Below are 6,000 nucleotides of genomic sequence, written 5' to 3'. Positions count from 1 at the left end.
GCCCCTTCATTCGCAAATTAAATTTACCTTTCAATTTAGCTTATTTAAGGGATGGTTGCTAAATTTTCTGTTGAGTCCACTGTTCCTAGATTACAACTAAGTAAGGTAAGAAAAATAGCAAAATGAGCAATCAAGAAACTTGGAGACAATTATTTCAAAATGGGTTGGGGAAGGAGTATTTATCTTCACGTGATGTTTTAAAATGGTATGTGTAATTTACTTTGAGATTATTAATGTGTGTGTGTTGTGTATCAAGGCAGATAAATTTAGGTAAGAATTGTTTATGGAAAGGCACATACATATTTCAAACCTTTAAAGACAAGACCTTAAATCTCTTATAAATTCACTGCCTACTTGACACCTGCAATTACTTTGTGGCGAACAAAACTTTTATACTCCAATTAGGACGGTTAAAATGGAAATATAACTGGGAGAGAATGCACACTAGAGTATAAACCAATTATTTTTTCAAAGAAATAAATTCATGAAGTGGCTTGGGGACAGACTATCCTAGAATCAGAATGTCAGGTGCTTGCATTATGTCATATTCTAGGAACATTTATACACAAATATATTTTGACTAATAGATAAACAAGTTGTTACTTGGATTTCTACACAAGCCGGCTACTGAAGAAATTAAAAAAGAAGTATTAGATTTAGTTCCTCTTCTCAATAACGTTACAATTTAATTAAAGAGCGATGACTAATGCACAGGAGATAATTAGCAAATAATGAAAAACAGTATGAAATTTATGTGACCCAACTTTTAGTTCCAGCGCGTAGCTCTACTTTTTTTTTATCTTATACACTAATATAAACCCTCTGTGAACAAAACAAAACAAAACAAAACAAAACAAGTGGCCAAAAGGAAAAAAGTCTGCACACATAATTTCAGATCTTCCCGATACTTATGAGGGGGTTACATCCCAATAAACACATCAGGCATTGAAAAATTTGAGTAGATTGAGAATATATTTGATACAGCCAACCCACCCACCCTTATTGCTCAGTGTGGCCTAAATCAAATGAGAAAATGAGAGTGATTTAGTGATTTAGTGCTCAGAACACTTCCATCAGCCTATAGTTAGGCAGAATCATCTAACATAAAGCCTATTTTATTAAAAAAAAAAGTGTTGACCGTCTCGTAATTGACTGAATGCAGGACTGAACGTGGGGAACAGAATGGTTGCCCGGAGCCAGGGGGGTTGTTAGTGGCCTGGCTGCTGATCCTCATGGTTGCATGGGTCCCTGGGAGCCACCCCTGCTGCCCCTTGACCAGCCACCAGAGAGCTTCGGCCCACACAGCCAGAGACAAGTGCATACTGGGAAAAGGTCAAAATAGAAAATTCAAAGTATGGTCTCTACCAAATGCCTAGTACTCTTGCTCCATTGCCTGAAAAATCCTAAGTCAAATCACCGGAAGCCGGGGACCCTCTAGTTTTCGATGTTTACTAAAATGGGTCCTTACAGTAGCTTCTTCCTATGGCTTTCAAGAATCTGAGCGTCTTCCATTAGAACTGGAATCACAATAATTAATATTTTTCTTCTCCGTGCCCTCTTGTTCTGATTGTTCACATGGCTCTTCAGGCTTCTGTTTATATAACATTTTATTCTCCCTGAGAAAAGAAAGGTTTCATTACTGAAAAGAAACCATGTCATCATTAAGTTCTCAAATAAAGACGGTTCAACTTTGTTCCCGTGTTTTCAACCAATTAATCAGTTTCCACTCAGAGGGAGAAGCCTTCATTATTCACATACTATTAGAGCAAGTAGAATTATAATGTGACTCTGAAAAGAAACCCACGCTTATCTTTCAGATTAGAAAAAATGTACAGCAGGCTTGGATGCTTATTATGATGAATCAAAGCTCCAGGCAATAGTTTTTCTTTTAATTTTTGCTTCATGAAATGATGAATGGCTGGTAGGTAATGTAACATTCATTTTGAAATAACAGGGATAAAATATAACAATATTTTAAGTTAGTGTTTTAAGTAATAAAGAAAATTTAATAACTGTCATCCTCACTTTGTGGGGTTTTTTTTCCCCTCTCCAACTACTTCTTCTTCTTTTTTTTTTTTTTTTTTTCCCAACTACTTCTTTTTGATTGACTCAAGAACTAAGTCTATCAAAGACAAGCGCCAGTTATATTCCTATTTTGGTCTGATTGCATTTTAATTACCTCTGGATTCCCCATTTACCATGAAATCTGTGGATTATAATTTGGCATGTCATTTAGTGTTCTCTCTAGGGAGAAAACATGCTGACCCCAGGAAGTATATATTTTGTCCTGCTGGCAGCTGAATTTCTTATCACAACTCCCCTAATTAACTTTCTGGCACACAAGTCATCTATCTTGAACTGAGTTTATGCAAGATATTATTATCAACTTTATTCAATCTTGGGAATTGGAATATAGTATGTTTCAATTCCATAAATGTAGGAAATATTTAAATGTAATTAAGGATTTAATTCCAGGGACACCTGGGAGGCTCCGTGGTTGAGCATCTGCCTTTGCCTCAGGGTGTGACCCCAGGGTCCCAGGATCGAGTCCCGCATGGGGCTCCCCATAGGGAGCCTGCATCTCCGTCTGCCTGTGTCTCTACCTCTCTCTGTGTCTCTCATGAATAAATAAACAAAATCTTTAAAAACAAACAAACAAAAAAATCAAAAGGATTTAATTCCACTCTTGGCAAATGGGGGAAAAAAACTGACTCTCTTTTGAGGGCATCCTGTTTCCTTGAAGTCACATTTTAAAATAAAATGCAAACTTTTGTTTTATCCTCTAAACCCGCAATACCCCCTCCACCACCCCCAGTCACTATTTTAGGAAAATTACCACCATTTTCCTTTGATCCTTAGAGTAGAAATAGTGGTTAACTTGTTCATATATTTTATTTAGACTGTACCCAATTTCTTAGTTTTGTCAGTTATAACCTCATAATTTAGCATCGATGTGTCCATGTTTGTTCATCTATATTGCCATGTGCTAATTCAGGCCATAAGTGTCTTTCGACTGAAGACTGTAATGTCTGTCTTTTGCACATGCCCACATTCATTCCTTATTCAATTCAAAAATGTTCTTTTAAAAGTGAAAAACTTCAAATGGGACACTCCTGATTAAATATTTTCAAATAGATTTCTCACTTGGAGTTAGAATAAAACCCATCCTGCTGAGAGCCCCCTACAACAATCCTTGCCTAACTTTCACTTTCCAAATATATCACCTTCTTGCTTAACCTGCATCAGTGCCACGGGACGTTTCAGTTTTTTAGATTGTCAAAGATTTTTATATTAGCAGGGCCTTTGTAACATTCCGTCTGTCTGGAAGACATTTTTCCTACAATATTTATCTCTTTAGTTCAAATGAATAAAATATGATCTGTGCTTTCAGTAGCTTACAACGACCAGACATCAGACATACTCAAGGATGGAAGGAAATCATAAAGTTAGAGGCATGAAAAGGTCACTCTAGAAACGCAGGGTTGCCTATGCCATGCAGGCCGGGGAAGATATCGTCAATAGTTGCAATTATACCAGTATAAACAGTTGTATTTTGAGAATTGATAATTCGTTAAACTCTGGGCTAAAGACTGTATCCTCTTCTCCAAGACCTGCTTCCAGGTAGTCAGTGTCAGTCCAGATGGAGCTGGGTGAGACCTCGAAGAAGATGTGTTAGGTAGTAATAAAATTAGAAAGAACTCTGCTTTCTCCTGCGTCAGGCAATCAGGAAGTGTGGAGAGACAAGCGTATAAGCCAAGCAGAGCTCTGTAGGGGGAATTTTGAAATCAATATGATATCCCGACGGACCTAGATGAAAATTGATGTCATTGTAACAAAGAGAAATCCAGAGAGAGTTGACTGCGTTGGAAATGTTGAAAGTATTTGAAAATGACCTCAATAGCTAGCACTCTTGGCTTTTTGAATGAAACACCACGTGTTAGGTTTTTGGACAATTAGAGAGGTAGAAGGAAGAAGAACCTAGATGTTAGGTATGCTGCAATGAACAGGGAAAAGGGCCTTTCATTTGCATTTTCCTGATGATTCTATGTATCAAATATTTGATTTTTTTTTCTTTTTTGCTAGTACTCTAACTGCTCTGTTACTGGGGGTTTTTCAATATTATTCATCTTTTCAAAGAATCAGCTCTTGATTTTGTTGGTTTTTCTCTTGATTTCCTGCTTCCAATTTTATTGATGTCTGTTCTAATTCCTTTTACGTTTTATTCCACTTTTCATAGTTTTATTCTTTCTTCCTAAATTTGACAATGCTATATAATAATTTTCAATTCAAATAGTGTTTTCCTTGACATCCAGGTGGCTCAGCGGTTGAACATTTGCTTTCAGCCCAAGTCGTGACCCAGGGTCCTGGGATCGCGTCCCGCATTGGGCTCCTGCCAGGCAGCCTGCTTCTCCCTCTGCCTGTGTCTCTGCCTCTCTCTGTGTGTCTCTCATGAATAAATAAATAAATCTTTTTTTAAAAAAATCAAATAAAAAATAAAAAATCAAATAATGTTTTCATTAATTCAAATAGTGTAATCATTCAGTGATTAATAAAGTTGTCTTCTGAACTGAGCTTTCTAAATAATAGCCTTAGGTAGTATTTTATTTAGATAAAGTTACTAAGTTTCATTCTATGCTTAAGATTAGAATGGAAAGATGTGAATTTACATTTTTGTCACTCTAGTCTGTGTAAAATTGTCAGGAGCAGTAATGTGATCTAAGAGCTTTCAGTGTTTTAACCCCTCTAAAGAGGTTGGTACCTGGCTTTTTGGGGACAAATTCTCTGTATTACAGTCATTGTAACTAAAATTGATTATTAGCTGCTTCACTTGAGAATGTCATTGGCCCATTTCCTGCTGTAGAAATAAAAGAAAAAGAGGAGCTCATTTTTAGACCTATCTTGTTCTTAAAATAACAACCAAATGATGGATATTTTTCCAAGGTCATGAGTACCTGTTTAGGTTTCATTTAAGGTTATTTTATTTAATGGTGGCATCAATTTATCCAATCTAGTTTTCATTAGAAAAAAAAAGTTTTATTAAAAGAAAAAGAAGCTTCTTTTTCATGAACAAAGTTGACCACATGGGGAAAAATAATTATCCTATTCATTCTCTTTGTAGTTTGAGGTAAGCCAAGTATAGGGGAATGCTAAACATATAGAGAAAATGTGAATGTAAATTTAACCTACAAACAGTGTGAAATGATTCCCTTTTTTTCTGCATCCTTGGAAACACCTGTTGTTTCTTATTGTTAATTTTAGCCATTTTGACAGGTGTGAGGTGATACATCATTGTAGTTTTGATTTGCATTTCTCTGATGATGAGTGGTGTTGAGCATCTGTTTCTGTTAGTTGTCTGTCTTCTTTGGAAAAAAAAATATCTATTCATGTCTTTTACCCATTTTTTAACTGGATTATTTGGATTTTTTGGGTGTTGAGTTTTGTAAGTTCTTTATTTATTGTGGATATTAACCCTTTATGGGATATGTCATTTACAGATATTGTGCCCCATTCCATAGGTTGTCTTTTAGTTTTAGTGTTTCTTTTGCTGTGCAGAAGCTTTTTATCTTGATGAGGTCCCAATAGTTTATTTTTGTTTTTGTTTCCCTTGCTTCAGGAAACATATCTAGTAAGAAGATGCTACAGCCAATGTCAAAGAGGTTACACCTGTGCTCACCTCTAGGATTTTGATGGTTTCCTGTCTCACAATTCCAGACCTCAAGATACATTACAAAGCTGTAGTGATCAAGACAGTATAGTACTGGCACAAAAAACAGACACAGAGATCAATGCAATAGAATGAAAAATGCAGAAATGAACTCACAGCTATACGGGTAATTAACCTTTGCCAAAGCAGGAAAGAATATCCATTAGGAAAAAGACAGTTTCTTCAATAAGTGTTGGGGAATCTGGACAGCAACATGGAAAGAATGAAACTGGACTACTTTATACACCATACACAAAAATAAATTCAAAGAGTCCATCTATACTGTAAAATAAGAA

The 6,000-nt window shown here is 35.9% G+C and overlaps 1 long non-coding RNA gene across 1 annotated transcript in view; it reads right to left on the bottom strand.

The window, feature by feature from the left end:
* Positions 1-1,059: 1,059 nt before the first annotated feature.
* The window catches only part of LOC111095741, a 37,019-nt gene continuing 32,078 nt past the window's right edge, over positions 1,060-6,000 (bottom strand). The window contains exon 3 of the long non-coding RNA XR_005357668.1: positions 1,060-1,616. This is a non-coding gene — a long non-coding RNA (uncharacterized LOC111095741). The remainder of the gene's footprint in view (positions 1,617-6,000) is intronic.

Source organism: Canis lupus, chromosome 4, assembly GCF_011100685.1.
Source record: "Canis lupus familiaris isolate Mischka breed German Shepherd chromosome 4, alternate assembly UU_Cfam_GSD_1.0, whole genome shotgun sequence".
NCBI lineage: Eukaryota > Metazoa > Chordata > Mammalia > Carnivora > Canidae > Canis > Canis lupus.
Note: the sequence above shows the minus strand (reverse complement) of the source record. Positions and strands in the feature narration are given on the sequence as shown.